We start from the raw sequence: 18,307 nt of genomic DNA on the forward strand, positions 1-18,307 counted from the left end.
TTGATCGCCACACCTTCCGTGCACAGAGAGTGTGTCCCCTGCACGTGGGAACTGACAGGTGGAGAGAGGGGCTGACCAAGCTGAACACTCAAGGTGGTGACCTCCCGTATAACCATTTGGGGAGCACGTTAACATTCTCTTCTTAGACATCTTAACAGTTCAAGACGCACACTGGGTGGCGAAAGTAATTTCTGGCTTTTAAGAATTCTGGCCTGTGAATGGTAATCAGCTTACTCGGAAATGTCGAGTGGCACCTCTGTCACTCTGCCATTGAACGTTTCATTCAGCGAGGCTCACCCCACCTTTGCTTACCCGTTTTCCGCTACTGCCCCAAATTCAAATTGAAAGGATTTGAATTTTTAATAGGTTTTGGATACAAAGAAGTAAGTGGAATATGCTAACGCTGCACATGCGTTCGACTCTCTGTTTCTCATGACCCTGAGAATCGTGGCTTTGAGAAGTGGTATCACATATCTGTACGTGTCCTTTGGGCGAATGGAAAGTCAAGGCGCTGTGTTGAAATTTCACTGGAAACCGTCACTGGAGCTGATACAATAATACGTGTAAATAACTCACGTAAAGTGCCGGAATCGCTCAGTTGACGGCGCGGAGGTCCACGGTCACAGTCAACACGGTCGTCTGCTCTGGTCTGGTCTCCCTTTTCCTCTCCGTCGCCCCCATCCCGAATACCCCTCGCGGAAGTTGGGCTATTTGTTTTTCCCCCTTTGTGGTTTCAGAAATCAGTGTTCAAGACGTTTACAGGAGAAAAGCTCTGTCCCTCAGAGTCCTGGTGTCCTGGCGACACCTGTTGGATATTTTACCTTTGTAGTGCCGGATGAGGAAACCAACCGCACTGTCCCATTTTGTTCACGTTTCAGGCCCTCGTCAGAGGGTGCTGGCTCAGGGTGACGTCTCGGGAGATCGGACACTGGCTGTACATCCAAAATGAATTTCTTCGAGTTCATGCAGCGCATGTGTTTCGCTCGTATTTTATTAGAACCATCTATGATTTCAGGACTGTTCACCTGGGGACAAGTGTATGCTGGTCACAGAGACAGGTGCCTGAAGGACCTTCTCTGCTCCGTAATCAGGGCTGTGGCGGATGCTGGCAGTCACAGGTGGTATAGTGACTGTGGGAAGAAAGGAAAAGGCCACCAGGAGTTCATTTTCTCCAGGTGCGAGCCTTGTCCTTCCCCTCACTTGTATTTTATTTGTAAATATCTTAAGAGCCCGAGAAATTCAGTTTCAGGTCATATGACATTTAGATGCTCATCTCTCGGAACTGTAGTTACTGTTTGAAAGGGTGGGGCGCCTGGGTGGCGCAGTCGGTTAAGCGTCCGGCTTCAGCCAGGTCACGATCTCGCGGTCCGTGAGTTCGAGCCCCGCGTCAGGCTCTGGGCTGATGGCTCGGAGCCTGGAGCCTGTTTCCGATTCTGTGTCTCCCTCTCTCTCTGCCCCTCCCCCGTTCATGCTGTGTCTCTCTCTGTCCCAAAAATAAAAATAAACGTTGAAAGGGATACACACACACACGCACGCGCACACACTTGAAATACTCCTATCCACCTTTTAACATGGAGATTTTTCTGTGGTTTCAAGTATTCATCGGGCTTTTCCTCCTTGTCAGGCACTGTGCCGAGTCTCCTATAAATGGCCTTTTCTTTTCAGTCAATTAGGAAACAGCCTGACTTGCACAAGCGAAAGTCACACGTGCTTCAAGGAAAATCTTCAAGGAAAATGAAGAATGAAGCGACTAGCCACCTATCTTGTTCTTCCAGCCCTGTTCTTTGTACACAAGCTGCTGTCCGGGAACAGAAATAGGTGAAACTTCAGTTTTTCACAGACCGGAATCCGGGAAGTTCCTCTTTGCCGTGGTGTCTCCCATGACTTGGGGCGCACCTGGGGTTTCTCAGTCCCATGCACCTGTCCGTGTCTGGAACTTGGGCTTTTCTGTTTACTTCTGATTTTGACACTGGACAACTTCGAGACCCGGCTTTCTTGTCTGGGAAAGGGTGGTGTAGTGCTTACTTCTGGGAGCTGGGAGATGTCGACGCGGAGGTGTGGATTTTACCGCATCAGCCCCGTACCTATCCTGGGAGGTTTTTGTGACCGTGGCCTCTTTTGAGTCCTGTGTGCACCGCAGGTTTTTCTTAAATACCGAGTAAATAGAGATTCTTTGGTGATGTTTCGCCATCTGAATTAAACCGGAGTGCAGGGCTTCGATATTTTTAGGTGTTCAGTCTGACCTTTGGACCCCGTACAGGCGGAGACTGACGGCGTGATGTATTGGTAGATGTCTAAATAAGGATCACTTCCCCAATCCTTGCCCCATTCCTCAAATTTCTGGGAGCAGGAGGAAATGGAGGGATACAGTCAGCAGGTTGTGCCCCAGGCTCAGACCTGGGCTGGATTGTGGCTCTGGCTGGTCTCACGTGGGGGGGGACCAGCAGCCGGTCCCTGGTGGCCGCTGAGCCTGCGTTTTAAAAAGCCTGACCTGCCCGGACTACCCTGGGGGCTGCGAGTGGGGGGACTGAGAAACGAGTTGTGTTTAATGCAAGTACTTTCTAGATAAACACATTTTTCTGGAGGAGTTTATTGTGATTTTTCCTTCTTTTCTCTTAAAAAAAAAAAAAAAAAAAAGACCTCTCCCCCTGAGGTTTTTTAAATTAGTCAAGTAATCATATGTTCATCTTAGAAACATTAGAAAATGTGGGGCGCCTGGGTGGCTCAGTCGGTTAAGCATTCAACTCTTGATTTCAGCTCAGGTCGTGATCTCAGCGTTTGTGAGTTCGAGCTCCTTGTCAGCCTGCTTGGGATTCTCTCTCTCCTCTCTCCACCCCTCCCCTGCTCATGCGTGCTCCCTCCCTCCCTCTCTCTCTCTCTCTATCTCTCTCTCTCTCCCCTCTCAAAATCAATAAAAGTAAACTTAAAAAAATATATTATAAGATGCAAAAGGAGAAAAAAGTTCACATCACTGGAAGTCAGCCACTCACGATAACCACTCTGGTGTGGACAGGACATTTTTCTTAGGGTCTGTCTGACGTCTTCAGAGGTCAAGTCCAAGCCCTTGCAAACAGAGCAGCATGGTAGAGTGGGGACTTGTTCAGTGCGCACCTGATGCGTAGCAAGTCCTTCTTATTTTTGAATGAACTCTATGCTTTTGGAAAACTGCTTTTTACCTAAAATTGTTGCTGACGTATTTTCACATCAGCAAACACAGACTTGGACCCCCAAATGACCATCAGATTTGTACGGGAGGTACCCTCTTTAACAAATCCTTGTTCAGAGACCATTTCCAGCTCCTCTGAAATTATAAACAGTACTACAGTGAACATCTCCATACACACATCTTTCTTTCAATACATGTTTTTCCTTTGGATGAATTTTTTACCACTATTGTGCTCAAATTCTCCAGAGGACTTCTAATTCTATTAACGGTTGGACGAATGTGTAATCGCTACTCAGAGAAACACCTCCAAAGGCAGTGACCTTGAGAAGAGTTTCTACATCCGATTCATGCAACCAGGTGAACTTTAAGACCAGCCTTAGACCTGCCGGTACCCCAAACCCTCATGCTCTGCATTGTGAGCTTTTGGGGTGGGCTTGGAAATGCACACCTGAATTTTAGGATGTGCACTTACACGTGGGTTTCAAAAACATTAACATCTGGGGGGAAGTGTGCGTCTGAGGACACAGGAGGAGTTTCTGTCGGAGGTCCTAGGGGCCCCCTCCGCCCTGGAAAGGAGTGACTGATGATTTCCTCGCCGGCTGCTTCAGGAACTGTCATTGCTAGGGGCCCCCCCTGCCCCCCAGGGCCATGTCATTCCGGGCACGGGGGTGATTTGTGGGGCGGTGTCTCTGATCAGCTGTGACGAGACGGACTGCGGTTGGGTCTGGTGGGTCTGGCCCAGGGCAGCGCCCCAGACTTGGTTTTCAACTTCCAGGTTCATTAAGAGGAGAAAGTGCTTGCTGCCTTCCACGGACAGTGAGGCCGTCCTTTTGGTTCCTAACCGCGGTCTGCTGTCACAGGACTTCTTCGTTCTGGCAAGAGAGGAAGACTACGTTCGGGGTGGAATGTGTTTTGGCCTGTGTCCTCAGCGTGGCTTTGCAACGGGGGCCTGGCTGCCTCCTCTTGGCACAGCCGCGGCCATGAGTCACTGCTCACCTATTGTAACATGAGGCAGCACTGTGGAGGCTGACGGGAAGGCCTGGGGACAGCTCCTTCGCTCCGGTTATTTGTTCTCGGTGGAGTTTGGGGGGCGGGGAGCCCCTAGACTGGGCCTGAGCACTGAGCCTTTTGTAACTCTCCGGGGCGCTATCCCTGGCCCTGTTCCCCCCTCCCCGGATTAGCTGTTGTTTGACTCAAAGTCCTTCATTCCCTCACTCACACTGACCCTGCTGTGTGCCAGGCAGGAGGCTGGAGAAACCACTGGAGGAGGCCTCTGTCTAGGGAAGTGGCCACCAGAGTACAGGAGGAGAGGTCAGGGTTCGCGAGGTTAGGGAAGCGGCCACCAGTGTACAGGAGACGAGGTTAGGGAAGTGGCCACCAGAGTACAGGAGGAGAGGTCAGGGCTCACGAGGTTAGGGAAGTGGCCACCAGTACAGGAGGAGAGGTCAGGGTTCACGAGCTGTGCTGGGGGCTCAGGACACTAGGTGAGAGACCAAGAACTGGGCAGGCGCCTGCAGGGGACTTGGGGGCGGGGGCAGTGGGTAGTTGGGTGAGTACAGGAAATCAAAGGAGGTGACTGCTTTCTGGGAGACCCTGGCGGGGGATGCCAGGGGCAGGTGGCTGGATGGAACAGTCCTTCTGGGCTTCATTCAGCTTTGAACTTCCAGGCCCTGGAAAAACTTGATTAAACGTGTGGGCATGACTTGAAAGGGGTCTGACACCCTCCCCTCACCCCGGATCACCTCCTCACAGCCCTCCTCTCCCCACCTGGGACTCCCGTGACCCTGCCGGGTGACCGGCCACTTCTCCCTCCCGACCTATTAGGAAAGTCTCCTAAAATCATCCAACTAAATGACCACTCTGCGTGGGGTTGCATTACCTTTGTTAACAGGAATGACACAGGAAGCTAAGGCAGCTGTCAGATTAGTAAGAGAGCCACAGCATTTTTGTGTTCCAGAAAGGAAGAGGTATTGAGGAAGAAGGGGAGGTCTTTCAGCAGAAGCAACATCAGAGGGACCCTGTGACGGAGATCAGAGCACCTCTCCTGGGTCGCTTGTCTCCGACGTGTGCACCCAGGCCGTGGCGCACAGGGGCATCAGGGTGAGCCCTGGCTTTCCTGGTCAGGCCCAACCCCCCAGGCCAGGCCATCCTTCCCCTCCAGACAGCCCCCTCCAGGGACCGCAGCAGCCTGAGCCGCTGAGAGGCCGTGGCTTTGCTGACCGTCCTGCGGATTTCTGTGTTTAACCCACGTTGACCTGGCTAATCCCGGTTCCGCTTGGGGGGAAACTTCAGTACAGCCTTCTGTCCCAGGAGGACAACCCACCGTCCTTAACGTGCTCGGGGTAAAACCGTTACTTTTTCAAGGTTAAAAGAACATAACTGAAAAGCTGGAACATGATGTCACAAACACCGCTTTTTTGTCATTAGTCGAATTGTCAAGAAATTGGCTGCTGGCTAAATTGGGAGTCTGATTATTTTTCTGGGAAGGAGCCGGGTTATTTTGATGAGCAGGAAAAGAGAGAGAATGCAGTGATCCCCTGGGGGGGCGGGGGGGGCGCAGAGGCTGGGAGTAACAGGTAAGCCAGGCAGGCAGGACAGACACAATGCCGAATTATGGCTGAGCAGACGACTGGGACTCAGGCACTTGGGGGGGGGGGGGGAAACCTGAGCGAGTGTGACTTCGAATACGTCAGGTGGTTTGTGGTTGACCTTTGCCTTCGGGTTTTAGTGCCGGGAATTGCAAATAGGCAGTCGGGGCTGGAGGGGAGCGCCCAGAAGTAAGCAGTAGTCGTTTGGACGTGTACAGGGGCGGGTGAGGGCTGGGGTGGTCGTCACCGGTCTCCCCCCAGCCCCCTCCATTGTCTTCCACAAAACAAGTAATCTGCACATTGAAACTGTTGTGGGAGAGGAGAGGAGAGACAAGCGGTAGCTACCTCCCCCTGCACCTGCCCCTGCAGGCAACGAAACCGTTTGCTCCCGACTTACCAATGAGGACACTGAGGCCAAGAGACTCATGGATGTGTCCGTGGACCCTACGAGGACCTGGAAATACCAGGCAGTGAGGAGTCTTACGTGGTGCCAGTGCCTGGATGTGAACTGACGGGGTTGTTTGCCGAGGCACTTGACCGCGGGGCTCTCCGTGTAATGGTTGTGGATAGCAGAGTGGAGGGGCTCAGATCGCTGAAAATGACCACCCCAGACGTGTCCCTGGAGGACGGTTGTTCACGGGTGCTTCTGGGCTCAGCACCGAAGCAGGGTTAACTCGCTTTGACTGCATGTCAGGGGCCGTGCGCTTCTCCCCAGCCCCCACCCCCGCCGCGCTTGTGTTAAACACCGGCTTCTCATTTTCAGTCTCCCGTCCACACCCTGGGGGGGGGGGGGGTGTCTGTGTCTTTGATTCCCGTATCTTGCTTTGAATTGTAAGGATACTCAGAAACTTTGAAAACCAAAGTCATTTTCCTGGACGTTCTTGCATAACACAGATACGTTATGCATATGTTAGTAGTGATGGTTAATCGTAGTAGAAGAGAGGTCAGTAACACTTGCTCTGTGCCATCCCATGGCTTCACGGCTTTCCCAAAAACCTCTTCGTCCTCACGACCCGCGACGGGAGGACTCTTGCCATCTCTGTGGAGCGGGGAAACTGAGGCACCGGGAGGGTAAAGGACCTGGCGGAGCTGTGAGTGCAGAAGCAGATTTGAATCCAGGCTGTCGTGCTACACTGCTCTGGCCCCCCAGCTGGGTGCCCGGGGCAGGGAACCCCCCCAGGGCAAGCGAGGTGATATCCGGAACCAGACCAGGGAGCAGCGTGGGGGCAATGCTGTGGGCACACGGGCAAGATGACGTCTCAGGCGAGATGGGCATGGGCAGGTGACAGCCAGGTGGGTAGTCTGGACCGTTCCAGTCCACCAGCAGGAGCCAAGGGTGGAGCAGCCCCTAACGCTGGGAGGTTGGGGACCTGGGCAGGAGAGAGTGTCCACATTCCCTCCCGACTGCGCCCTCACTTGGCAAGCCCACGTGAGCCCTCCCGCTGTGCCGTGTGGCCGTGTGACCATTTCCCTCTCGTTCCCATCGAAGGTGGCACTTGGCAAGAGGTACACCACATCGGGCACCGTATGGAGCCCTCCGTTGAGATAATCGGGAATCGTGGATCTTCACAGCCCTGAGCGGTAGGTGTTCAGACAGCAGTCTTTGTACCCGAGAGGTCTGCCCTCAGATATCCCCCATTTTGGGGTGCCTTTCTGAATGGCCATTATCCGTTGAACTAAGAATCAGCACAGTACGAGAAGCCCCCTGCCCAGATGGGTGAAGGAGACCCTGCTTTTCCTGCCACCCTTGGAGAACCCCCGGTGGGGCTTCCCTCCATTAGGTGGTGGCGGCCACACCCAGGGCCACCTGATCCTCCATAACCTGGCCGCCACCGATGGGATGAATGGTAGGCAGGCCCCCTCTGGGTTGTAGTCACCCAGAAATCTGGAACTCAGGTTAGCTTGGTGGTAGAGGTGATGACTGATGGAAAGTTCCAGAATGTTGGCACCCAGAGGGAATAAATGGAAATGGCAGCATCAGTAGAACCATGGCGGGGGGGATGTGTGGTTACAGTTGGTTTTCACTGTGGGGCCTTCCAGACATAGTCACGTGATCAGGGCCTAGAGCCAGGTGGACCCTGAGCTATTCTCTTTGTTCTTTAAGTATTTAGTTTTTTTCCTTTTCTCTTTTTCCCTCTTTCTTCCCTCTTATTTTCTAGTTAGCTTCTGGTATTACTGCATTGGGGCTCAATAAAGGCCTCAGGAATGCTTCCAGTATTTTCGAGTATTCCTTGGTTACTTGCACCGCAATTGCGTTTTCTCCAGGACAGGGAGTTTGACGCAGGTCGATGAGATTAAGCTCCTCGATGATGTTGTGGTTTATGTCGGGTTTTATTTAGGTTGGGTTTGTGTGGTTTATGTGTGTTCCGCGTGTGGGCCCATCGGATTTCGAGAGCTGGGCTCACGTTCCTGGAGGTGACCGCGGTTCCGCCGTTTTCTCTGGATGACCGCTAACGGTTTCGGTGAGCATGATAACCAGATCCTTTTGCCACTTTGCGGTTTTCGTTTTGTCAGTGTAAAATTCCTCTTTTGTGTGTGTTCGACATTTCCGGTCCCGTTTTCTGGGTCGTTTTGTTTCTGATGGATTTCACGCCGCGCGTAAGCCATTCGCTGGCGGATGGACCGCCGCTGGCTTTGTCGCCACCTGATCTGAAGAGTTTGCGTCTCGGCCCACTTGGCAAGCTCCTTCTTCCGGACGCGGGGGTTACACCAAGTCCCGGGGCTCTGGTCTACTTAGCTCGAAACGACACGGAGAGCATTCCCGCCGAGGTCACCTGACGTGTGTTGGGACTGCGCGCGGTTCTCGTGGACTGTGCCCCGTGGGCCACGTGAGAGGCTTGGCCGAGCTCCCGTCCGCCACCCCTCCTCTCGTTGGGGCCCCCGGCCCAGTTTTCACCGAGACGTGTGACTTGTGTGTTGTTGGGTCCGCCGATCCTGTCACCCGGGTTTCGCTGTGTGAAGATTCTAATTAGTTGGGTTTTCCAGTCCTGTGTGCGTCTGCTTTTGGTTTGGGGCGTTTAATGCCTTCGTCTGGGGGTGCCTCTGGGGTGTGGTGAGGGTCTAGGTCCCAGCCCCTGCCCCGGTGCTCAGAAGCCCCCTTCTCTGTATTTGGGACGTGGCATTGATACGTGTGCTGGTGGGTTTCTGTGGGACTCCACAGTCGCGTCACGTCCCACGCGCGCTGACGTCAGCTGTGAGCCGTGTGGCTCTGTGACTCCGGGCGTCCCCCTTGTTCTAACCGTCCATCCATCCGTCCATCCATCCATTCGTTGATTCCCCCAGCGAATGCACACTGGTGGCTTCAGCCTGCTGGGCACGGTTCACCCCACAGCCTGTGCGTTTTCCCAAGAACTGGAAATACGATCTGGCCTGCAGGTCCCCGAGGCCTTCCTGGCTTTGCAGAGTCAGCCTAAACTTTTCGGTGTGGCCTGCTTCCGGGGACTGGCAGGCTGGTCTCCGAGCAGTTGGATCTCTGACCTCCCCTTCCTGCATCCGCCAGGCCCGGCCCCCAGATTCCACGGTGGTCCCCTAAGTGATGCGCGTCCCTACCCCTGGGCTTTGCTTTTGCTGCTTCCTGCCCCATGGGACCCTCTGCCTGAGGCCTTAAGGCTACATGGCTGCCCCACCCCCACCCCCAAACAGGGACCCTCGGCACCTTACGTCTCAGTGCAGCTGCACTGGTCAGAACTCAGAAGTCACCAGCATTAGCACCGAGCCCGGCACAGGCAGCATCCTTACTTTTGTTTTTAAGTTTACTCATTTTGAGGCGGGGGGGGGAGGGACAGAGAGAGAGAGGGAAAGAAAGAATCCCAAGCAAGCTTCACTGTCAGCGCAGAGCCCGACATGGGGCTTCATCCTGGGAACCGTGAGATCGTGACCTGAGCTGAAAACAAACGCCAGACGCTCAACCGTCTGAGCCCCCCAGGCTCCCCACTTTTCCTTGAAGAAAAACCTCAGCAGATTTAAATTTTTTTTTTAGTGTTTATTTTTGAGAGAGAGAGAGACAGAGCACAAGCAGGGGAGGGGCAGGGAGAGAGGGAGACACAGAATCCGAAGCAGGCTCCAGGCTCCGAGCTGTCAGCACCGAGCCTGACGCGGGGCTCGAACTCACAGAGCGCGAGATCATGATCTAAGCCGAAGTCAGATGTTTAACTGACTGAGCCCCCCCCCCCCCAGGCATCCCCGAACCTCAGCAGGTCTAGAATATCACCTGTGAGGATTACAAACATTGCCCAGGTCCCTTCCCTAGAGAGTTAGTTGGCCTGGGGCTGGGGTCTCTGCGTCTCTAAATTTAAAAGCATCCTAAGGTGACTGTAGGCCCAGCGGAGACGGAAAATCACCAGGTTAAAGTGACCCCTCCCCCGTGGGAATACACGTCTTGGTTCTCATTCCCAAGATGGTGTTTTTTCTAAACTTTTCGGGTGCCTAAATCTGTATTGTAAGAATAAGTGCTTTTGTAGCCATTCCGGTACTACGGACACGTAGAAGGTGAAAAGTGAGTCTCGGCTCCAGAGCCTTGGCTGCGTTCCTCGGGCAACTGACCTTGACTGCCCTTGACCTCTCGGGCAGATTCCACTGAGCCGACCTGCATCGCTCGGGTTTCTGTGTCTGGATTCCCAAGTGCTGTTCAGGTACGGTTTTCTTTTTTTGTTAGCTTCGGGGAGCAGGGTCACTTTTGTCACGTAAAACAAGGGGAGTGGACGTTCTTTTTTTGTTGTTGTCCCCCCCCCCCCGCTGCTTCAGACCCGTCTTGCCTCTTGCGGGTACCAGGCCTGACTCGCAAGGAGTTTGGCGCCTGTCGTCGTCGGGTGTGGCCGGACGCGAATTTCTTCAGAAACAACATGAGGAAACAAAAGAGGCTGTTTGTGTACGACCTTCCTCTCTTACAAGCTTTAACTTCTTTTTCATTGTGAACACAACCAAAAAAACCCCGCCTGATACGAAACTTGCCATCGTAATGGTGCTTAAGTGTAGAGTTCAGTAGTGTAAAGCGTGTTCACACGATCGTGCAACAGATCTCCACAACTTTTTTGCATCTTGCAAAAGCGAAACGTACACTAAACCTCCCCGTTTCTCACCCCCCATGCCCCGCCGCCCCCGGGGACCACCTTTCCACCCCCTGATTCTACTGACTGTGTTAGATACGCCCTCCGATGCGTGGAATCATCCAGCGTGTGTCCGTCTGTGACGGGCTTATTTCACTCAGCGCGACGTCGTCCGGGTTCATCCGCGCTGTAGCGTGTGACCGGATCTCTTTTCCCTTTCAAGGCAGAACAACGTTCCAACTGTGAGGACAGACCCCGTCTGCTTCACGCGTTCGTCCACCCGCGGACATGTGGTTGCACTTCTTGGCTCTTGAGCGTAATGCTGCTCTGAACCTGGGTGTGCAAAAATACCTCTCAAGACCCTGCTTTCCGTTCTTTTGGGTGTATTCCCAGAGGTGGGATTGCTGGATCCTATCGGTGGTTCTCGGTTTAGTTTCTTTGTTAAGTTAATTTATTTTGTTTTATTTATTTTTTGTTTATTTAGTTTTGAGAGAGAGGGAGACAGACAGTGTGAGCAGGGGAGGGGCAGAGAGAGAGGGAGACACAGAATCCGAAGCAACCTCCAGGCTCCGAGCTGTCAGCACAGAGCCTGACGCGGGGCTCGAACTCACAGGCTGCAAGATCGTGACCTGAGCTGAAGTCAGACACTTGACCGACTGAGCCACCCAGGTGCCCCTAAAGCTAATTAATTTTAGAGAGACAAGCGACAGAGAGGGTGAACAGAAGAGGGGCAGAGAGAGAGGGAGGGAGAGAATCCCAAGCAGGCTCCACGCTGCCAGCACAGAGTCCGACGCAGGGCTCAAACTCACGACCGGCAAGATCGTGACCTGAGCCGAAACCAAGGGTCGGACCCTTAAGCGACTGAGCCCCCCAGGCGCCCCCTAGTTTTAACTTTCCGAAGCACTGCCATCCTGTTTTCACGACGGCTGTACCTTTTTCCATCGTCCGCACCAGGACGCCAGTGTCCCGGGTTCTCCTGTTTTCTGTTTCTGTATGTTTGATCGGAGCCGTGCACATGCAAGTCAAGTGATACCGGGGGGTTATGATTTGCCCTCAGTGATTATTGACATGGAGTATCTTTTCATGTGCTTGTTGGCGGGTCTGCGGTTTCCAAGTGGCATTTATTTACTTAGATTTTCCATAAAGTGCTTTTGACAAACCCTTTTATAGGTACACTTTATGGGCACACACGGCTTGTGGTAAAGACGAAAACTCTAGTGAATCGTCCTGTGTGTCCTCCCATCACACAGTAGATTGGGGGGCTTCTTTCTTTCTTTCTTTCTTTCTTTCTTTCTTTCTTTCTTTCTCTTTCTCCCTTTCTTTCTTTCTTTCTCCCTTTCTTTCTTTCTTTCTTTCTCCCTTTCTTTCTTTCTTTCTTTCTTTCTTTCTTTCTTTCTTTCTATCTTTCTTTCTTCTTTCTTCCTTTCTTTCTTTCTTCTTTCTTCCTTCCTTTCTCTTGTAAGAGAGAGCACGAGCTTGAGCAGGGGAGGGGTAGAGAGAAATGGAGAGAGACTCCCAAGCAGGCTCTACATGCCAGCACAGAGCCTGATGTGGGGCTCGAACCCCCACGAACCATGAGATCATGACTGGAGCTGAAATCAAGAGTCGGAAACTCAACCCGCTGAGCCAGCCAGGCGCCCGGGAACCTTATTTCTGAATAGACCACTTAGAAGAGGAGTTTCTTCGTGAAACGAGGGAACAAGCCTTCCCCTGGCATCGCTCCCAGAGAGCCACCTTCCTTCCCCCTTGCAGATTATTTAAAGAACCTATGTAACGAAAGTCCATTGCAATGAGTAACCTCTAAAACACCCATGTGTCCTCAGGGACCTGGAATCTGAGACTAAAGGCCACCCAGTGACTGCAAAGCTTGGCCCTTCATTGTCTGTTCTGTTTAGGAGGGATCCATGCTAATCATAGATTTAGAAAACGCAGCCTATGGAAGAAATGAAAACTCCTCTGACTCCCGGTGGCTCCCTCCCTGCGAGATAAATCACTAGGACGTTCTCAGAAGTAGGGCCCATCTTGCTCAGTCCTGCAAACCTGCCTTTTCACTCCGCGGCCGTGGGAACAGCGTTTTCTGGCCGCACTGACGTCACCGCGTGCCATTCGGCGACATTGTCGCCCCGGCGTCAGGTGGAATGCTGTCTTCCGGGCGGTGTTACTGGTGGAACCCTTGACGACCCCTGAGTTGACCGCCCCCTCCTGTGCGTGCCCGGCCAGTCTTGCCCTCTGGACGGGTGCCCTCCCTTGGCATAAGTCCTTCAGCACTCTGTCCGTCCTGAAGTCAAGCCAGCGAGGCATTGGTGACCACGCTTTACGTGGCAGGCACCGGTCTGGGAGCCATTCTAGCTTTGGGAGAAGAAATACACAGTTTGAGCCTTCTGGAACAGACAGGAAATGCTTTCTCGCACTTCCCTCAGCCCTCCTGCCCTTTCTACAGCCTGGATTTGGGGCGATTGCAGGGGGCGCTGCCCCCGTGGACTGCGAGCCCTTTGCCACGTGTTTTTCCGGGTCTAGGTTGACAGGTGCGGTTGGGAGACTTCTCCTGAGCCTCTGACAAGGAATGTTTTCCGTTATCGCGGGTCAGCGCCTCGCCAGCCCCGGGAACACTCATTCAGAGATCCCCGAGAATGGTGACCTTGGCCCGCGGTGCTCCCCGTGAGATACTTCGTTGGGCAGAGCAGGTGGGGTGGCTCAGCCTGTGGACGCACGGCTCTAAGCTACCAGTGATCCTGACTCACAACTTGGAGGTGGGCACCTCTGGGATCTTCGGCCTGTCTGGGCCCCGAGGCTCCTGCCTTGGTGATGGGCTGGCCCTGTATGTCAGCGTGGCCCTTGGGTGCTCGAGGAGACTGGGGCTCCTTCCCTCACTGGCATGGGATTTCCTGGCTCAGAAAAAACTCAGGGATTCGTGGCTGGGCACAGCTTCTCCAGCTTCTCTCTACCTCCTCCCTCCCCGTGGCGCCCCATGTGTTCACTGGGTGGTGCTGGGGTGCTTTTTGGCTGATGAGTGGGAGGCGGGAGGGAGTTAGGTGGGTCCTAGCCAGTCAGTGCGCCCACACTGGAGGGGATACAGTTCATCTTTAGCCACGGCAGGCCTGCCCGTCCGGGACACGTGGCGATTTGTAACGGGGATAATCATAAAGCTCACCCTGATTGCAGGCGTGTGTGGCATCCTCCGGGCACACATCTTGGCCTTGCCCCTGGGGATAGGCCGCGCGTGGCCCAGCCAGCAGCTGCCTGGCACTTTGCGGAGTTTGGGGCCTGGAAAGGGGGAGGCCGGGGGGTAGGGTGCAGGAGCTGAACTGTCACCACCCCGAGGAGCCTCGGGCCACAAGACTAAATGTCATGTGGTGTCCTGGAACAGAAGAAAGACACCGGGGAGAAACCCAGGGAATCTGGGTAAAGAACGGACTTGGTTAATTATAATGTATCTGCGTCAGGTACGTTGGACAAATGCGCCCTCCTCACGTGAGAGGTCAGTCACCGGGGAACCCGGGTGTTGGGCAGTAGAGGGCAACTCCCTGCGTTTTCTCCCCAGCTTTTCTATAAACCTAAATCTAGTCTGAAAAGAAAGTTCATCTTTAAGAATAGACAAGAAGAGCGGCAGAGAAGCGAGTGGGCAACGGCGGGGTGGCCGGGCTGGCCCTCTGCCCCCGTGTCTGCGACGCCTCCGCCACGGTCGGTGTCAGCATGAGGGTGTCCTGCCGATGCCGGCCAGTGGTACCGGGTGCCCCCTGCCAGGAGGAGCCCGGGGCCCCCCGCAGCCCGGCCAGAAACGGCCCTTCTCTACAAAGCCAAGTGCAGTGGGCCCGGACCGCTGCGGGTCAGGCCGTGGCCTGTCTCTCTCCGTCAGCACATTCTTTGTTCTCTCCCGGACCAGACGTTTAGAGGTGAGCTGCTCTCCTGGCCAGTGAGGCAGCTGGCTTCTAAACACAAACACGGATCATCTTTTTGCCAGGTGAACTTGAGAAAGGTAGCAGAGCAGCAGAGACAATGGGCCCGTTTATAAGCTGCTCTGAAAATCGGAGTCCAGAACATTGGGCTTCGTAGCGAGCACAGGTGTTGGGGGCCAGAGCCCCGCTGGTCCTGTTAGCATCTCGGGGTCGATGCACGGAAAACAGGGTGAGATTGTCTCTCGTCTGTGTGCACAGCGTACACACGGCCGCTCTGAAGGGTGTGCTGCTTGAGATGTTTTTGGTTTATGCCGTGAGTCGGGGTTCAGGGAGCAAGCAATGTTACATTCTAGCTGCACACGCGTGCGCACACACGCACACACACACGCACAGACTTGTGGTGCACAGGCTCACAGGCACAGAGTTTGGAGTCTTAGGCAAGAAGTCTTTCCTCCAGGACCCACCTCGAGGAGGGCGGGTGGACAGAATGCTAGTCTCCGGCTGGACCCGACGTCTCCCAGCCCAGCGCTTCTCAGATCTTAGGTGCCCCGGAATCACCCCGGGATCTTGTTAAAATGCAGATTCTGGCACAGAGGGCCTGGGGTGGGTGCATTTCTGACCGGAGACTGCGCTTTGAGTGGCCGGGGCCTCCGCGATCAGCAGAGTCTCAGTCTGGGCTCTGGGCTGGCGGTGGCGTGGTATTCGGGAAAAGTGGACTTGTGCTTCACGCTTTGGGGCCGGGGCTGAAATTTTGCCAGAAGGGTGAACTGGGACATAAGCCTGACCGTGCGTAGAGGGACAAGATTCGGCGAGAAAGAGACGAGGAGGTGGCAGGGGGGTAGGAGCAGTAGGCTTGAGAGCGTCCCAGGGGGCCTGTGTGTGTGCACCTGGGGTGCCGTCATCAGAGAATGACAGCTGTGAACACTTCTGTGGAGCTGACCGTGGGCTTGGTGCTGTTCCAAGTGCTTCGCACATGCTGTTCCTTCCCCACGGCAGCCCCGTGAGGTGGGCCCCGTTTGTACCTGTTTTTTGAGATATGAGCATTTCTGCTGCCCGCTGAAGCCCTGCAGGTAAGAGAGGGTGGGAGCTGGGCCCCTGAACGCTGGGGGGTCCAACATCTGCTTGGAGGTGCTCAGGTGGGACAGGTGGCCTTTCCCGGCCGATGCGTCGGCACTCACGCGCATCAAAGCTCTCGGGCCCTGCACTGGGTCAGTGCCAGCCACCTGGGAGCTTCTGGACTCCACCCTGCTCAGGGACGAGCACTGGGGCCCCGAGGGCTCCCGGGAGGCGACCTAGAGCCGGGAGGGCGCCTTTAGGGTCCTGACTGCACCGGGGACCCCTTCACGGCTGGCCGGGCTTTCCAGAAGGTCCTTCCCCTGGCCTCCCTTTGCTTCTCAAACCCGGGTGTGTGTCTCTCCATCCCCGACTGAGACTGGCGGCACTTTGCAGCTCAAAACCACAACCTTCCCCATCCAGTCCTGGAAGAAGCTTGTCCAGATTCCTTACATGCTTAAGGTATGTGAGGGAAAACACATTTTCTGGTCCCTTCTCTGGTAGAAACAGGCAGTGCGGTTTCTCCCGGAGAAGGCCTGGTGTTTAGGGGGCTGGACTTCCAGAAGTCTTTTCTCCCTTGGGTCCCTTCCTCCCTCTCAAGATGCTGTCGGGCCACAGGACAGGTGTCTGGAGAACAAGGCGACCGCCACCGCCATGGGCCTGGCAGGGGGTTCGCTCTGCTGCCCGAAGCAGTTTTGTCTCCCTCAGACGATCCATTTATGGTTGGCATTTCTTCACGCCATCTGGAGAGGCGCTTCGTTCACCCATTCACTCAACAACCGCTTGAGAGCCGGCTCTGACCAGGGTGCGGAGGGCTGGCCCAAATGCACGGTCCCAGGCGCCGTCTCTCCTCTCAGCCCAGACGCTCTGGCCCGCAAACCCCGGAGGTCAGGCTGGCACACGCTCAGGCCACTTGTGCCCGCCGACCAGTGCCGACCCATGCGGGAACTCTGGCTGGGCTGGTTCCCTTGCTGCAGACGGCACGTCCCTCTTCTGTAAGCCTGCGTAGAAAGTTCTTTTGTTCGGCAATATTGGCATGACTGAATCGATGCTGCAGCCAAACAGGATGTGGTCTGGGTGGCTCCCAGCTTCCAGCCATCGGTGGTTCTTGTTTGCAGTTGCCTCAGGAGGTAACACCCACGGCCACCGCCCGCCACGGCGGAGCACAGGGCACTTCAAGGCCCTGGAGGGGAGCCTCTGGTCTGATGCAGGGAGACTGAGTTCTGCAGCGCCTCTGACCCCGCCTTTAACTGCAGGGAAGGGAGTGGGGGGAAGACGCGCGGGGCCAGTTCTGAGTCATAATCCAGCCTTGGAGGAGAAGGCTTCCAGGTAGAGCTTGGAGGCCTTTGAACTTAGTTTGCTGGGAGGGGAGACGAGGACTTCCAGGTGGGCCCCCCTTCTAGGTCGAAGCTGGTCTGTTTCTTTGCAGGGCGGGGTGAACAGGAGGCGGCTGTAGTGTGCGGGGCACGTGTCCTCCCTCTTCCATGAGGTGCCGGAAGGCGGGTGCCGTGGTCCCTAAATCTTGAGAAGATACAAAGAACGCTTTGAGGGATGAACAGGAACTCACAAACACAATGAGAGCCTGTATAGACCTGTAGCCACTACCCAGGCCAAGACATAGAACTTTACCTTTGAGGTCCCCGGCCCCTCCCCCCGTGCCAGTGTGTTTTATCCAAGATAGCGTAAGCGTTCAAGTGGCCCCTAACCTGAACTTTGTGGTTTCCCCCTACTATTTGTAGTCTTTCCACATTAGCCAGTAAACGTTGGGTCCTTAAGCACTGCCCTCTGGTTTTCACATCCGTAAAGTTTGTATTGATGGAAGCATGCACGTTCTGTTTGAGGCTGGCTGACCCTAATAGGGTCCCCAGTCATCCCCACCTGGGATCCACGCCCTTGGCTCATCCCTCCCCCTGGTGTGGCTGGCCCGGCAACCTGCTTCAGATAGGATTCTTCCGGTGATGGGTGCCATTTAATGATTAGGTTATCTAGATTCTAACTGCTGGATAACAGCCTTTATCTCTTGCTTGCTTTGATAAAGTAGGATGCCATACAGAGAAGCCCACTTGGCGAGGACCCGAGGCCTTCGGTCCAGTAGCCAGCAAGGGGTTGAATGGCGCCAGTAAGTACGTGAGCATGGACGGGGGGCCTCCAGATGAGCCCCTAGCCCTGGCTGAAGTCCTGAGTGTAGCCTGACGTCACAGCTGAGCCACATCTGGATCCCCGACCGCAGAAACCACAAAATAATAAACATGTGTAGTGTGGGGTCATTTATTACACAGCGCTGGCTAACTGATGTGTATTCTTCTGAGAGTTCCTTTCTGGCTGCGCACCGTGTCCCTGAGGTTCACCTGTGCTGTGATAACATATAGCTGTAGTTTATTGACTTTTACTGCACTGTGGTTTTCCACTGTATGTTAATACCCTAGTTTACTTACTCGCGGGCACCAGAGCGTGTTCACAGCCCTTCCTGTTACAGCCTGCATGCAGATGCCCGTCTCTGGGAGCCGTCTAGCAAGGGGCCAGCGTCACTTCCCGCAAGCACTATTCCGGGTCGTTCGG

The 18,307-nt window shown here is 54.5% G+C and overlaps 1 protein-coding gene across 4 annotated transcripts in view; it reads left to right on the plus strand.

Annotated features, from left to right (window-relative positions):
• SH3BP4 (SH3 domain binding protein 4) overlaps positions 1-18,307 on the plus strand; it is an 85,222-nt gene that overhangs the window by 6,454 nt on the left and 60,461 nt on the right. Inside the window, exon 2 of one of the 4 annotated variants that reach the window (XM_086719997.1) lies at positions 7,244-7,335. The exons of the other annotated variants lie outside the window; for them this stretch is intronic. The gene's annotated coding sequence lies outside the window, so the exon portion shown is untranslated. The remainder of the gene's footprint in view (positions 1-7,243; positions 7,336-18,307) is intronic. 4 annotated transcript variants of the gene reach the window in all.

The sequence above is a fragment of the Puma concolor genome, chromosome C1 (assembly GCF_028749965.1).
Source record: "Puma concolor isolate L17-30 chromosome C1, mPumCon1.1.hap2, whole genome shotgun sequence".
NCBI lineage: Eukaryota > Metazoa > Chordata > Mammalia > Carnivora > Felidae > Puma > Puma concolor.